This window comes from Neoarius graeffei, chromosome 10, assembly GCF_027579695.1.
Source record: "Neoarius graeffei isolate fNeoGra1 chromosome 10, fNeoGra1.pri, whole genome shotgun sequence".
NCBI lineage: Eukaryota > Metazoa > Chordata > Actinopteri > Siluriformes > Ariidae > Neoarius > Neoarius graeffei.
The window spans coordinates 59191839-59209148 of NC_083578.1; the positions used below are offsets into that span (position 1 = coordinate 59191839).

The following is a 17310-nucleotide window of genomic DNA, read 5'->3' on the forward strand; positions in this document are numbered from 1 at the left end:
TAACAGCAGTGCTCATCTTCTTCAGAAAATTGGCACACACTGAGAGGGGAAATTTGTGACATGGCGCAGGTCTAGTACTATATTTTGTTGGTTTTTTTGTTCTCACACAAGTGCTTCATTCATGCAAATTTTTCAAACAGTTTTTACTGAGGTGGCCTTCAAAATCAAACAGATTTTGAAACTGAAACTAAACTGTAAATGGTGAAATATTAAGGTTCTTCTTCACCTCAATCTCCATGCATCACCTACCATTATTCAAACAATTAAACTGTTACAGACTTTTAAAATATTTTACGTATAGCCCCAGTAATTCTGTACATGACTGTATGTACTGTATCTGTGCACAGGTAAGGTAGATGAGTGTCTGAATTATACAGTATGCTCAGACTTTGAGGATGTTATCTAGGTAAATACTGATCTGATTTAATAAGTACTGATCTGATAGTGAAGTGTGTATTCCGCTTCTGGTAGAGTGCTGGTAGAACCATCTGTGCTGATGGCATTCACCCACATTTTAACTTTCAGTTCCTGAGTGTTTTGAATTTTGTTCCCTTTTGGATTTGAATGGTAAATTGAACTTGAGCATATACTTTGGCCAATGATTGAGTCTCTCTCTAGTCTCAGTGGAGCTATGACAAGAGGTCTGAGCTTTTTGATTTTCTCTGTCTGTTGAATGTAAGTCAAATATCTCTTTATCACTCTCAGGCTGTGCTCTTTGCTTTTGTGTTTGTCTTTGCGATATTTTAGTGCTCAGAAGTATTTATGTAGTCTTGGTAGTCAATTATTAATCTCATCTCATCTCATTATCTCTAGCCGCTTTATCCTTCTACAGGGTCGCAGGCAAGCTGGAGCCTATCCCAGCTGACTACGGGCGAAAGGCGGTCAATTATTAATATTGGTATTAATTAATTTTTTTGTTTGTTTATTTATTAGCACATAAAAAATTCCTAATACAAAATAAGTAGTACATGCACAATTTTTTGAGACTGAAAACAAACAAACAAAACAATAACTAAGAAATGTACAGGAGGAGCCAATAAAACCCATAAGTGCTTGATGAGTTGTCCTCCTATGGTGAGACCTTGAGCATCTCATCTCATTCATCTCATTATCTCTAGCCGCTTTATCCTGTTCTACAGGGTCGCAGGCAAGCTGGAGCCTATCCCAGCTGACTACGGGCGAAAGGCAGGGTACACCCTGGACAAGTCGCCAGGTCATCACAGGGCTGACACATAGACACAGACAACCATTCACACCTACAGTCAATTTAGAGTCACCAGTTAACCTAACCTGCATGTCTTTGGACTGTGGGGGAAACTGGAGCACCCGGAGGAAACCCATGCGGACATGGGGAGAACATGCAAACTCCACACAGAAAGGCCCTCGCCGGCCATGGGGCTCGAACCCAGGACCTTCTTGCTGTGAGGCGACAGCACTAACCATTACACCACCGTGCCGCCCTGACCTTGAGCATAAAGTAAGGAAATACAGACAAATGCATACAAAAGCTCAACAAAAACATAAAAAACTAAAGTGTGACGAGTCTTAATATTACAAAATGAATAGTAGTGGTAGTAGTAGTAGTAGCAGCAGCAGCACATAATACATGCATAGCACATTCACATTTGTTTCTCCCACAAGTGCTTCATTCATGCAACTTTTTCAAACAGTTTTTACTGAGGTAGCCTTCAAAATCAAACAGATTTTGAAATCAAAACTAAACTGTAAATGGTGAAATATTAAGGTTTTTCTTTGCTTCAATCTCCATGCATCACCTACCATTGTTCAAACAATTAAACTGTTACAGACTTTTAAAATATTTTATGTATAGCCCCAGTAATTCTATACATGACTGTATCTACTGTATCTGTGCACAAGAAAGGTAGACGAGTGTCTGAATTATACAGTATGCTCAGACTTTGAGGATGTTATCTAGGTAAATACTGATCTGATTAAATAAGTACTGATCTGATAGTGAACAATGTAGTGTGTATATAGTGTGTATATAGTGTGGCGTTGATGACAGAGGAGATGCAGCCTGACCTCTACTACGAGAGTGTGAGAAGAGTGGTCCAATGGGGTGAGCAGAATGCCCTCACTTTGAATCCCATCAAAACGGAGGAGGTCATTTTTGGCACAGTTCAACATACACCAGCCCCAGTCATAATTCAGGACAAACCCATAACACAGTCGGCATTTTTTAAATATCTAGGAGTATATGTGGACAGTGTCTTCTCCTGGTCACAGCATGTGGACTTCATTTGCAACAAAGTTCAGCAGAGAATATACTTTCTAAGAAGACTGAGATCCTTTGGCGCCAGCAAGGAGATCTTACATCAATTCTTCACATCCACAATACAAAGCATTTTACAATATGGGGGGGGGGGGGGGGGGGGGGGCAGTCTGGTTCTGTGGCCTCTCAATCCAATTAAAAAACAGGATACTCAGACTTCTGAATATTTGTTCAAAACTGGTAGGCCACACTTTGGAGGGAAATTTCTTGGACAGTTGCACTAAACACACACTCAGGATGGCAGACAAGATTGCTCTGGACCCTTCCCATGTGCTAAATCACGAGTACGAGCTCCTCCCTTCTGGAAGACGTTTCAGAATGCCTAGCTGCCGAAGAAACAAATATAAACACTCTTTTCTCCCTCATTCTATATCACTGCTCAACCAAAGGAGAACAAAATAGCCCTCACACACATTTACATGGAATACATATTTCATTCAATATTATATTACACACCCCAGGAACATTTAAGGTTTTTAATTTATTGGACTGTGCTGCCCTAACAGCTTATGGACCTAGATGCATGACCGGACTCTGTAGGCCATATTGTGTTTTTTATGTGTCTTTTACTGTGCGTGGATTGTGGATTGTGGAGAAGTGCAATGCAAGACAAATTTCTGTGCAACCAGACATTAAAGTATTATCTTATCTTATCTTATCTTATCTTATCTTATCTTATCTTATCTTATCTTATCTTATCTTATCTTATCTTATCTTATCTTATCTTATCTTATCTTATCTTATCTTATCTTATCTTATCTTATCTTATCTTATTCCGCTTCTGGCAGAGTGCTGGTAGAACCATCTGTGCTGATGGCATTCATCCACACTTTCACTTTTGATTCTTGAGTGTTTTGAATTTTTTTTCCTTTTGGATTTGAATGGTAAATTGTACTTGAGCATATTCTTTGGCCAGTTATTGAGTCTCTCTCCAGTTTCAGTGGAGCTATAACAAGAGGTCTGAGCATTTTAATTTTCTCTGTCAAACATCTCTTTATCACTCTCAGACTGCGCTCTTTGCTTTTGTGTTTGTCTTTTGTGTTTATGATCTTTTAGCGCTCAAAAGTATGTAGTCTTGGTAGTCAATTATTAGTATTGGTATTAATACTTTTTTTGTTTGTTTATTTATTAGCACATAAAAAATTCCTAATACAAAATAATAAGTAGTACATGCACAATTTTTTTGAGATTGAAAACAAAAAACAGTAACTAACAAAGAAATGTACAGGAGAAGCCAGTAAAACCCCTAAATGCTTGATGAGTGGCCCTCTTATAGAATAGAATAGAATACAACCCCGATTCCCAAAAAGTTGGGACAAAGTACAAATTGTAAATAAAAACGGAATGCAATAATTTACAAATCTCAAAAACTGATATTGTATTCACAATAGAACATAGACAACATATCAAATGTCAAAAGAGAGACATTCTGAAATTTCATGCCAAATATTGGCTCATTTGAAATTTCATGACAGCAACACATCTCAAAAAAGTTGGGACAGGGGCAATAAGAGGCTGGAAAAGTTAAAGGTACAAAAAAGGAACAGCTGGAGGACCAAATTGCAACTCATTAGGTTAATTGGCAATAGGTCATTAACATGACTGGGTATAAAAAGAGCATCTTGGAGTGGCAGCGGCTCTCAGAAGTAAAGATGGGAAGAGGATCATCAATCCCCCTAATTCTGCGCTGACAAATAGTGGAGCAATATCAGAAAGGAGTTAGACAGTGTAAAATTGCAAAGAGTTTGAACATATCATCATCTACAGTGCATAATATCATCAAAAGATTCAGAGAATCTGGAAGAATCTCTGTGCGTAAGGGTCAAGGCCGGAAAACCATACTGGGTGCCCGTGATCTTCGGGCCCTTAGACGGCACTGCATCACATACAGACATGCTTCTGTATTGGAAATCACAAAATGGGCTCAGGAATATTTCCAGAGAACATTATCTGTGAACATAATTCACCGTGCCATCCGCCGTTGCCAGCTAAAACTCTATAGTTCAAAGAAGAAGCCATATCTAAACATGATCCAGAAGTGCAGACATCTTCTCTGGGCCAAGGCTCATTTAAAATAGACTGTGGCAAACTGGAAAACTGTTCTGTGGTCAGACAAATCAAAATTTGAAGTTCTTTATGGAAATCAGGGACGCCGTGTCATTCGGACTAAAGAGGAGAAGGACGACCCAAGTTGTTCTCAGCGCTCAGTTCAGAAGCCTGCATCTCTGATGGTATGGGGTTGCATTAGTGCATGTGGCATGGGCAGCTTACACATCTGGAAAGACACCATCAATGCTGAAATGTATATCCAGGTTCTAGAGCAACATATGCTCCCATCCAGACAACGTCTCTTTCAGGTAAGACCTTGCATTTTCCAACATGACAATGCCAAACCACATATTGCATCAATTACAGCATCATGGCTGCGTAGAAGAAGGGTCCGGGTACTGAACTGGCCAGCCTGTAGTCCAGATCTTTCACCCATAGAAAACATTTGGCGCATCATAAAACGGAAGATACGACAAAAAAGACCTAAGACAGTTGAGCAACTAGAATCCTACATTAGACAAGAATGGGTTAACATTTCTATCCCTAAACTTGAGCAACTTGTCTCCTCAGTCCCCAGATGTTTACAGACTGTTGTAAAGAGAAAAGGGGATGTCTCACAGTGGTAAACATGGCCTTGTCCCAACTTTTTTGAGATGTGTTGTTGTCATGAAATTTAAAATCACCTAATTTTTCTCTTTAAATGATACATTTTCTCAGTTTAAACATTTGATATGTCATCTATGTTCTATTCTGAATAAAATATGGAATTTTGAAACTTCCACATCATTGCATTCCATTTTTATTTACAATTTGTACTTTGTCCCAACTTTTTTGGAATCGGGGTTGTAGAATAGAATAGAATGCCTTTATTGTCACTATACACATGTACAATGAGATTAAAGCATCTCCAATAACAGTGCAAACAGCGTGTAGAGAGAGAGAGAGAGAGAGAGAGAGAGGAAGGGGGAGAAAAAAAGGGGGGTGTAAGGGGGGTAAGGTGCACAGTCTGAGGTGTATGTGTTGTGTTACACATTATGGAGTGAGGTATTGCACATATAAAGTATTGTACAGAGACAGTCACATTATAAATTATTGCACGAGAGAGTCACATTTATAAGATAAAATATTACACATTATGAAGAATTTCAAGGTAAGGTGACGTGCACAGGCTTGAGGTCTATGTGCTGTGTGTAAGGTGCACAGTCCTGAGGTGTATGTGTTGTGTGTAAGGTGCACAGTCCTGAGGTGTATGTGTTGTGTGTAAGGTGCACAGTCCTGAGGTGAATGTGTTGCATTTCACATTATGGAGTGTGGTATTGTACATTATAAAAGTATTGCATAGAGAGTCATCTTATAAAGTACTGCACATTAAAAATTAGTAAAATAGTAAAATAGTAAAATAAATAGACTATAAAGTCAGAGCATATCCGAGTTCAGGGCGGTTATGGCTTTTGGAAAGAAGCTGTTTTGTAATCGATTTGTCTTTGTCCTGATGCACCTGTAGCGCCTTCCTGAGGGCAACAGGTCGAACAGATCAAAACCAGGGTGGGAGCTGTCCTTGATAATATTCTTAGCTCTGCTAAGGCAGCGGGAGGTGTAAATGTCCATCAGGGAGGGGAGAGGGCAGCCAATGATCTTCTGTGCTGCCTTAACTACCCTCTGGAGCCTCTCCCTGTCTACAGCAGTGCAGCTGCCGTACCATACTGTAATACAGTACGTCAGCAAGCTCCCAATGGATGAGCGGTAGAAGGTCAGCAGCAGGTTGGAGCTTAAGTTGTACTTCCTGAGGACTCTCAGGAAGTGTAGCCGCTGCTGAGCCTTCTTAATGACTGCTGTAGTGTTTGCTGACCAGGAGATGTCAGCGGAGATGAGGACACCGAGAAACCGGAAGGTGTGGACCCTCTCCACATACACGTTGTTGATGTAGAGGGGGGCTAGGTCGGTGCTGTGCTTCCTGAAGTCAACAATGAGTTCTTTGGTTTTCTTGGTGTTCAGAGCGAGGTTATTTTCTGAACACCAGGCTGCCAACTTCAGGACCTCCTCTCTGTAGGCTGCCTCATCTCCCTTTGAGATGAGTCTGACCACTGTGGTGTCGTCAGCAAACTTGACGATAAGATTGTTGTTGTTGTTGTGGGTAGGACTACAGTCATGGGTGTAGAGGCAGTACAGGAGGGGGCTCAGCACACAGCACTGTGGAGAGCCGGTGCTCAACGTGCGAGTGGAGGAGAAGTGGGGGCCAAGTCTCACAGTCTGGGGCCGGTTAGTAAGAAAGTCCTTTAACCAGGCACATGTGAGAGGGGAGAGGCCGAGAGTGTCCAGTTTTCTAATAAGGATGTCCGGGATTATTGTATTAAATGCTGAACTGTAATCCACAAAGAGTATGCGGACGTAGCTCTGCTGCTGCTCCAGGTGATTTAGCGCAGAGTGGAGAGCTACGGCAATGGCGTCCTCTGTGGATCTGTTTGTGCGATATGCGAACTGGTAGAGGTCGAAGTCTGGGGGGAGGTGGTCCTTGATGTGCTGAAGAACTAGTCTCTCGAAGCACTTCATGATTACTGGGGTGAGGGCCACAGGACGGTAATCATTCAGGCTGGTGACGGGAGACTTCTTCGGCACTGGGATTATTGTTGCAGATTTTAGGCAGGGCGGGATGACTGCCTGAGCCAGGGAGAGGTTAAAGATCCTGGTGAAGGTAGGGGCGAGCTGGTGGGCGCACGCTCTGAGCACCTTACCAGGTACGCCATCTGGGCCAGCAGCTTTCTTGGGGTTCACTGCCAGGAGCACCCATCTGACATCGTGCTCCTGTACAGTGAAAGGAGTGGTGTAGGAACTGTGTGGTGGTGGGGGCAGGGCAGGAGCAGATGAGTGCTGCTGAGATGTTTCAAAGCGAGCAAAGAAGCGATTTAGCTCCTCTGCTAGCAGCGCACTCCAGTCTCCTGTTGGCACATCACAGTCTCTGAAGTTTGTGATGTCCTGAATGCCCTGCCACACCTCCCGTGTGTTGTTGCTGGACAGGTGGGACTCTATGCGCAGCCTGTGGTCCACCTTGGCTTTATTTATTCCTCTTTTCAGATCAGCTCGAGCAGCTCTGTACAAAGCTCTATCACCTGTCCTTATGGTGAGGCATTCAGCATAAAAACTTAAAAGTAAGGACATACAGACAAATACATACAAAAGCTAAACAAAAACATTAAAAACTAAAGTGTGACAAAACTTAATATTAAAAAATGTATAGTAGTAGTAGTAGCACATAATATAGTACATGCATAGCACATTCAAGGTGTGATTCTTAATTCTCTTGTCAAAGAATTTCAGATATATAGGCTTGTAGCAATCTAAGTCAATGCGGCCTCAGCCGAGCTATACGCCTACTGGCCCAGTCATCACGATTGTTGATGTACGATATTAGTTCAGAGAGGCTGTAAGCCCCAGTGCCCTTCATTGGTGTGTCTAGAAAGGTGGCTGGAGGGCGGCCCCTCCTCAGATGACCATGGGTTGGACACCACAGCACTGGCTGACTTACGGGAAGGTCAGGGTGGCAACAGCAATGGCCAGCAAGGCCAAGCCTCCTGTAGCCAATCTTGTCTGAGATACAGGGGATGTCACTGTACAGCTCAGAACTGGTGATATGGTCTCTCCAGCTGATGTTAAGTACCCTATGGAGCATGCACATGTAGGTGCCATTTAGGGATTTCTCCAATGCAGTTGTGAGGGTCCAGCCCTTGCAACTATAAAGCAAAACAGATTCGACAGTAGCTGAGAAGAAATGAAGCTTTCGCTGTCTAGATAGATTTGATCACCAAACATCTGTCATGCTGTTGAGTACTTTCCAAGCTAGGCCTTTCCTGACCTCAATGTCCATCTCAGATGAGTTCCCACATGAGCCAAGGTACTTGAAATCAGAAACTTCATCAAGACATTGACCTTGCCGGGAGTGAAGTGGTATATTACTTGGAGTGTTCCAGATGAAAACTTCAGTCTTCACAGCATTAAGCTCAAGACCAATGTGGCTGCATTCCTCTTCCACACGTTCCAGAAGAATTTGTGCCTGGGAAATATCATTCAAAAGCAGTGAAATGTCATCTGCATAGCCTAAGTCTGTAAGACACATTTCAGGCTGCCTCCAGGAATGCCTAGGGGTAATTATGAAGCCAAGCTCTGATTCTCTTCCTTTGACAGCTTTCCTCGGTGCAAAGTCTAGGACGATGATGAACAGGAATGGGGATAACGTGTCGCCTTGTAATATTCCTGAATTGATTTCAAATTCCTCAGACTCTCCATCCAGAGTTATCACCTTGGCACGGGTGTTTGTGTACATGGCTTTGATTACAGAAAGAAGATGAGGCAGAATGTTGTAGGCTTTCAAGATTCCAAACATTTTTGTTGTTAATAGAATCGAAAGCTTTTTTGAAGTTGATGAAGGTGACCACTGCAGACAGATTGTTCCTTTTTACCTCTTCCAAGATCCTGCACAGGGTGAGGATATGGTCCAGAGTGGACCTGCCTTCATGAAAGCCATTTTGGTTGTATCTCAAGTGTGTGTCAATAGGATGGCAGATGCAATTTAGAATCATACAATTGTACAGCTTGCCGATGATGCTGGACAGTCTTATTTCTCTGTAGTTATCCATCTTATAGAAATTGCCAGATTTTGGAGCTGGGATAAGGGATGAAAGAGAACACAGGCCAGGTTTTCTGTTTCACAAGAAAGCCTGGTTGCAGAAGCTTAGGATGATGTCATCGAGATTGCAGCTCTTCAACACCTCTGCAGGGATCCCGTCAGGACCAAGGCTTTTCCCTGACTTGAGTGAAGTCTTCAATCTATGGTACTCTTCTTTGGTGTTAAGTCAGTAAGGATAGGGGAAATATCCTCCTCTGCTTCAGGGCTTGCACTAACTGCCAGGGAGCCAAGAAGATTTCTGAAATGATTAAACCAGGCAACCACATGCTCAAGGCTCTTGGGAAATGAGGAAATGGGAGATAGGCTTGACAACTTTTCTTTAACTTCATGTTTCAGTGACTTCACTCTATGCGTGTGCACACACACACACACACACACACACACACACACACACACACACACACACACACACACACACGACATTGTATCAGGTCTTTCTCCAGGTAATGGCTTCCCTTCAAGAACACAAGAGACAATAAATAAATAAATTGCCAGTAATCAAACACAGGTGAAGCTTGTCATGTTACCTGCCAGGTCTACCTGATTCCTCGCCACCCATAGCTGATGCTCAATCACACCCCTGCTGCCACAAAGCTGAATATTTTAAACTCATATTTAGGTCTAGGGATTAGGTTTACTATTACATAGTGAATTGTGAATATCATTATCAGATCATCTTATATCTATATGTAAAACCTTATTAATAGTTTATATACATGAATCTAGGTAGGCGTTGTATTTTCTGTCATGTTGTCTCACAACAATAAAAATGATGGTTTCCTTAGTAACTTGATCCATAGACTGAAATAGGGGTTTGCAATTAATCTAACAAAAGACATGTCAGTAGATCCAGACATTTCTCACTCTCATAACTACAACCCCAAATCAGAAAAAAAGTTGGGACAGTATGGAAAATGTAAATAAAAAAAGAAAGCAGTGATTTCAAATTTACTTTGACTTGTATTTCATTGTACACAGTATTCTTCTTCAGCATCTGTCAGTCCCATGGGATGATGGTAGCGTTCTGTCAGGTCAGGTCTGGGTGCAGTGCCTCACGTGACTTAGAATAGAATAGAATAGAATAGAATAGAATAGAATAGAATAGAATAGAATAGAATGCCTTTATTGTCACTATACACATGTACAATGAGATTTAAAGCATCTCCAATAACAGTGCAAACAGCGTGTAGAGAGAGAGAGAGAGAGAGAGGAAGGGGGGAGAAAAAAAGGGGGGGTAAGGTGCACAGTCTGAGGTGTATGTGTTGTGTTACACATTATGGAGTGAGGTATTGCACATATAAAGCATTGCACAGAGACAGTCACATTATAAATTATTGCACGAGAGGGTCACATTATAAGATAAAATATTACACATTATGAAGTACTGCAAGGTAAGGTAAGGTAAGGTAAGGTGCACAGACTTGAGGTGTATGTGCTGTGTGTAAGGTGCACAGTCCTGAGGTGAATGTGTTGCATTTCACATTATGGAGTGAGGTAAAGTATTGCATAGAGAGTCACCTTATAAAGTACTGCACATTATAAATTAGTAAAATAGTAAAATAAATAGACTATAAAGTCAGAGCATATCCGAGTTCAGGGCGGTTATGGCTTTTGGAAAGAAGCTGTTTTGTAATCGATTTGTCTTTGACCTGATGCACCTGTAGCGCCTCCCTGAGGGCAACAGGTCGAACAGATCAAAACCAGGGTGGGAGCTGTCCTTGATAATATTCTTAGCTCTGCTAAGGCAGCGGGAGGTGTAAATGTCCATCAGGGAGGGGAGAGAGCAGCCAATGATCTTCTGTGCTACCTTAACTACCCTCTGCAGCCTCTCCCTGTCTACAGCAGTGCAGCTGCCATACCATACTGTAATACAGTACATCAGCAGGCTCTCGATGGATGAGCGGTAGAAGGTCAGCAGCAGGTTGGAGCTTAAGTTGTACTTCCTGAGGATTCTCAGGAAGTGTAGCCACTGCTGAGCCTTCTTAATGACTGCTGTAATGTTTGCTGACCAGGAGATGTCGGCGGAGATGAGGACACCGAGAAACCGGAAAGTGTGGACCCTCTCCACATACATGTTGTTGATGTAGAGGGGGGCTAGGTCGGTGCTGTGCTTCCTGAAATCAACAATGAGCTCTTTGGTTTTCTTGGTGTTCAGAGCAAGGTTATTTTCTGAACACCAGGCTGCCAACTTCAGGACCTCCTCTCTGCAGGCTGCCTCATCTCCCTTTGAGATGAGTCTGACCACTGTGGTGTCATCAGCAAACTTGACGATAAGGTTGTTGTTGTTGTGGGTCGGACTACAGTCGTGGGTGTAGAGGCAGTACAGGAGGGGGCTCAGCACACAGCCCTGTGGAGAGCCGGTGCTCAATGTGCAGGTGGACGAGAAGTGGGGGCCAAGTCTCACAGTCTGGGGCCGGTTAGTAAGAAAGTCCTTTAACCAGGCACATGTGAGAGGGGGGAGGCCGAGAGTGTCCAGTTTTCTAATAAGGATGTCTGGGATTATTGTATTAAAAGCTGAACTGTAATCCACAAAGAGTATGCGGACGTAGCTCTGCTGCTGCTCCAGGTGATTTAGCACAGAGTGGAGAGCTACGGCAATGGCGTCCTCTGTGGGTCTGTTTGTGTGATATGCGAACTGGTAGAGGTCGAAGTCTGGGGGGAGGTGGTCCTTGATGTGCTGAAGAACTAGTCTCTCGAAGCACTTCATGATTACTGGGGTGAGGGCCACAGGACGGTAATCATTCAGGCTGGTGACAGGAGACTTCTTCGGCACTGGGATTATTGTTGCAGATTTTAGGTAGGGCGGGATGACTGCCTGAGCCAGGGAGAGGTTAAAGATCCTGGTGAAGGTAGGGGCGAGCTGGTGGGCACAAGCTCTGAGCACCTTACCAGGTACACCATCTGGGCCGGCAGCTTTCTTGGGGTTCACTGCCAGGAGCACCCGTCTGACATCATGCTCCTGTACAGTGAAAGGAGTGGTGTAGGAACTGTGTGGTGGTGGGGGCAGGGCAGGAGCAGATGAGTGCTGCTGAGATGTTTCAAAGCGAGCAAAGAAGCGATTTAGCTCCTCTGCTAGCGGCGCACTCCAGTCTCCTGTTGGCACATCACAGTCTCTGAAGTTTGTGATGTCCTGAATGTCCTGCCACACCTCCCGTGTGTTGTTGCTGGACAGGTGGGACTCTATGCACAGCCTGTGGTCCGCCTTGGCTTTATTTATTACTCTTTTCAGATCAGCTCAAGCAGCTCTGTACAGAGCTCTATCACCTGACCTGAAGGCAGCATCACGAGCCCTGAGGAGTGAGCGGACCTGGCTGGTCATCCAGGGTTTCTGGTTTGGGAAGACCCGGATGTTTTTATCCACCGTCACATTCCCGATGCCGAACTTGATATAGTCCAGCACTGTTCCTGTGAATGTCTCCAGCTCCTGGTGTTCAAATAAGTCCCAATCTGTCTGTTTAAAGCAGTCCTGTAGTTTGGAGAGTGCATTGTCAGGCCAGGTTGTGATAGTCCTTGTGGTGGGCCTGGCTCTGCGTTTGAGGGGGGGGTGTAGGCTGGGGAGAGCAGGAGGGAAAGATGTTCTGACTGGCCAAGGTGGGGGAGGGGTATGGCTCTGTACGCATGCTTGATGTTGGAGTAAACATGATCCAGAGTGTTCTCCCCTCTAGTAGAACACTTAACATGTTGGTAAAACCTCGGCAGTACAGTCTTCAAGTTGGCCTTATTAAAGTCTCCTGCGATTATATGAACACCATCAGGGTGGGCCCGCTGCTGTTTATTAATGGTGTTCAGCAGGAGAGAGAGCACTGTGTTTACACTGGCGTCAGGTGGAATATACACAGCTGTGACAATCACTACAGTTAGCTCTCTCGGTAGAAAAAAAGGCCGGCATCTTACAGACATGTACTCAAGGTCTGGGGAACAGTGTTTATCTATAATTGTTCCGTTGTTACACCAATTATCATGCACGTAAATACAGAGCCCTCCCCCTCTGCTCTTACCGGAGTTCTCCTTCCTATCCCAGCGGAGCAGAGTGCGGCCTGCAAGCTGCAAGCTAGCATCGGGTATTTCCGGATGAAGCCAGGTTTCTGTGATAATTAAAACACAGCAGTCCCGAACATAGCGATTTCCAGCAAGTTGTAATTCCAGATCATCCGTTTTATGCACCAGGGATCTGGCATTGGAGAGATACAGGCTCGGTAGAGGTGGCTTGTGTGGTTGTTTTCTTAGCCTTAGCATAGCACCAGACCTGCGGCCCCACTTCTGCTTCCTCTCCCTCCTCCGTCTGCACCGCCTCCTAGACCCGACAACAATCCACGGAGAGCCCAGCGGTCTCGCAATGTCATCTGGGATGTTATGCGTGAAGAGAAAGTCACTCGAAACAGATGCCTGATGTTGGTCACCGATGGCTAAAAGTGTCTGGCGAGTGTACTGGGTGTTTGCAGAACTGATGTTGCACAAACAAGCAAGAAAGAAATACAAAAATAAACAAAAAATAGAACACTGAAAAGGAGAGCCGTAAGCTGCTGCAACCATGCGCGCCACCATCTAGGCCTATCTTAGCATGGCAGTCCCTCCCACAAGTTGGACAAATGATGTTGGAGTGTGTGGTGGGACGGCTTTGTTTCTTGTCCTTCCTGCATTGTCTCTTGGCCTCCAGCTTTTGTTTTCGTTCCTCATCACCCCTCTTGACTCACTCTTGGATGGCGTGGCACCAGCTGCTGCAGTCACCAGCGAGCAGTTCCCAACTGTTTGGGTCAATACCTGTCTGCTTCAGGTCTCGCTTGCAGACGTCCCTGAAGCACAGTGCTGGGCGGCTTGCTGAGCAGTGTCCCATAGCCAGTTCACCATACAGGATGTCTTTGGGTATTCAACCAACTTTTATCTAGTGCACATGACCCAGCCATCGCAGTTGGCGCTGACTGAGGAAAAGGTGCATGCTCAGAGAGCCGGCATGATCCAGAACAGTGGTGTTGGTGACTTTGTCTTGTCATGTAATGTTAAGGATCCATTGTAGGCAGTGAAGATGGAAGCCTTCCAGACAGTTTTCCTGCCTGGTGTAAGTCATCCAGGATTCACAGCCATAGAGTAGGGTACTGAGGACGCATGCCTTGTAAACCTTGAGTTTGGTGTTCGAGGTCAGCTTGTTGTTGTCCCACATGCTTTTGCTCAATCTGGACATTACACTGGTGGCTTTGGCAATGCAAGTGTCAATTTCCTTATCCATCTGCAGGTTCCTTTTGACTATGGAGCCTAAGTAGGTAAACTGATCGGCAACTTCAAACACTTCATTGTTGATGGTGATTGATGGTGGTCCGGGGACACTCTGGCACATGACAATGGTTTTCTTGATACTGATGGTCGTATGGAGAAGATCATGTCAACTGGAGACCTCTCAGACCTGAATCCACACTGGGATTCTGGGTAGATGTGGTCAGCAAAGACTTGCAGTCGAGTTAGGACCACCCAAGCGAAGACTTTGCCCACAATACTCAGTAGGGAAATGCCTCTGTAGTTGTTACTGTTAGGGTTTTGCTGGGATTCGAACCTGGTTCGCTGGTGTGGTAATCCAGCAAACCCCCACTAGGCCACCAGGGGGATGACTCAAGTGCAGAGGCGTGAGGCGGAAGTAGAAAAGTATCAAAAAGTTTATTTACAATATGTACAATCCAAGGGAAAAAAAACAAAAAGAATAATCCAAAGCTCAGAAGATAAACAGAAATAAAATATCCCAAGGTTCAAAGTCCAAAATCCAAATGAGAAAAGAAGAGGCAAAAACTCAAACGCACAGAAGATCCAAAGGTCAAAACAAAATCCACAAAGTCCAAAAGAAAGAAGCAAAAACCAAGAATACAAAGACACAGGCAAGGTACATGGGACAGAGGGAACTAGCACTAACAGCATAGCATAGGAAAAAGACTCCGTGACAAGGGAACAAACAGGGGTATTTATACACAAAACAGTTAAGGAACAAGGCGGGGCAGGAAACAGGCAATCAAGACAAACACAAAAATACAGTGGCGGCCTCTAGAGGCCAAAACAAACATGACAAGATGGAAATAACAGCGGCCTCTAGAGGCCAAAACAGTCCCAGTCCTAACAGGACCCCCCCCCCCAGGAGCATCTCCTGACGTTCCCAGGGCGATCCGGATGGGCCGAATGGAAGTCCCGGCATAGTCCTTTATCTAGAATGTCCCAGGCGGGGACCCAACAGCATTCCTCAGGGCCATAGCCCTCCCAATCAACTAGATATTGAAGCCCGCCGCGGACCCGGCGGGAGTCAAGCAGACGATGCACGGTGAACACAGTCTGACCCTGGAAGATGCGGGGTGGTGGGGGGTTCCTAGGGGCAGGGGCATACATGGACGTCAGTATGGGCCGCAACAGGGAAACATGGAATGTGGCGTTGATCCTCAGAGTCCGGGGCAACTGGAGCCGGTAGGTGACAGGGTTCACACTGCGCACCACCTTGAAGGGGCCAATGTAGCGAGGAGCAAGCTTGCGGTTCTCCACCCGCAGCAGAAGGTCCTTAGTGGACAGCCAAACCCGCTGCCCAGGGCGGAAAGCGTGGGCAGGTCTTCTATGGTGGTTGGCCTGAGTCTGGTTGGTTCTGGAGGTCTGGATGAGGGTCTTCCTGACCTTGCTCCAGGTCTTGCGACACCGTCTCACATATTGGTTGACCGAGGGCACTCCCGCGTCCTCCTCCTGGTCTGGGAACAGAGGTGGCTGGAACCCGAATTGGCACTGGAATGGTGACAGCTTGGTGGCCGATGACTGCAGGGTGTTGTGGGCATACTCTGCCCATGGCAGCCAGGTGCTCCACGATGTCAGGTTATCCATAGCCAGGCCTCGCAGGGTGGTTTCCAGGTCCTGGTTGAGCCTCTCCGTCTGGCCATTGGACTGTGGGTGAAACCCAGAGGAGAGGCTGGCAGTGGCTCCGATGACCTTGCAGAACCCGTGCCACACTCGGGAGGAGAACTGGGGCCCTCGGTCTGAGACGATGTCCTGAGGAAGACCAAAGACTCGGAAGACATGAGTGAATAATAATTTAGCAGTTTCAAGAGCAGAAGGGAGCTTGCACAGTGGTAAAAAGTGGCAGGTCTTGGAGAATCTGTCAACTATGACCAATATGACAGTGTTACCTTGTGACTCAGGGAGACCCGTGATGAAGTCGACTGCCACGTGGGACCAGGGATGCCGGGGAATGGTCAGAGGATGCAGGAGACCCTGGGGACGCTGTTGCGGGTTCTTGGTTCTGGTGCAGACCTCACAGGACAGGACAAATGACCTTACTTCCTTCTCCATGTTAGGCCACCAGAAGCGTCTTTTCAGGAAGTCCAGGGTCCTCCGAGCTCCTGGGCGGGCGGTGAGAGGGGAAGAGTGACCCCACTGGAGAACCTTGGCCCGGGCTTGATGTGGGACGTACAAAAGGCCTGGTGGCCCCGTCCCAGGACCGGGGTCCTGGCGTTGGGCTTGTCGGACGGCCTCCTCAATACCCCAGCGGACAGGGGCCACAATCCGGGACACAGGGATAATAGGCCCGACTTCACTCTCCCTGTTAGTGGCAGAGAACAGCCTGGACAGTGCGTCAGGTTTGGTGTTCTTGGAGCCGGGGCGGTACGAGAGGGTGAAGTCAAACCGACTGAAAAACAGGGCCCACCTAGCCTGTCGTGGGTTCAGTCTCTTGGCTTGCTGGAGGTACTCCAGGTTCTTGTGGTCCATCCAAACCAGGAATGGATGTTGCGCTCCCTCCAGCCAGTGCCTCCACTCCTCAAGGGCCAGTTTGACCGCTAGCAGTTCTCGATCCCCCACATCGTACCGGGACTCCGCAGGACTCAGGCGGTGGGAGAAGTAAGCGCAGGGGTGCAGCTTTCCTTCCAAACATTGAGAGAGCACCCCGCCGACACCACTGTCCGAGGCGTCCACCTCCACGATGAATGGTTGGGAGGTGTCCGGGAGGACCAGAATGGGTGCCGTGCAGAAGCGGTGCTTGAGGTCTTTGAGCGCCTTTTCCGCCTGAGGAGACCAGACATAAGATCCACCTGTCCCTTTGGTGAGGTCCGACATGGGTGCTGCTACAGAACTAAAGTTCCTGATAAACTTGCGGTAGAAGTTAGCAAATCCTAAGAACCGCTGAACCTCTTTGACGGACTTGGGAGTGGGCCAGTCCCAGACGGCCAGGGTCTTGGCTGGGTCCATTTGGAGTTGGCCTGTCCGTACAATAAAACCCAGAAAGGAGACCTCGAGAACATGAAATTCGCATTTCTGGGCCTTGGCGAACAGATTGTTC

General features: G+C 45.9%; 1 protein-coding gene across 1 annotated transcript in view; it reads left to right on the forward strand.

The window, feature by feature from the left end:
* The first annotated feature begins 641 nt into the window (after positions 1-641).
* Positions 642-17310, forward strand: part of dnmt3ba (DNA (cytosine-5-)-methyltransferase 3 beta, duplicate a) — a 73128-nt gene continuing 56459 nt past the window's right edge. The window contains exon 1 of the mRNA XM_060931962.1: positions 642-675. The gene's annotated coding sequence lies outside the window, so the exon portion shown is untranslated. The remainder of the gene's footprint in view (positions 676-17310) is intronic.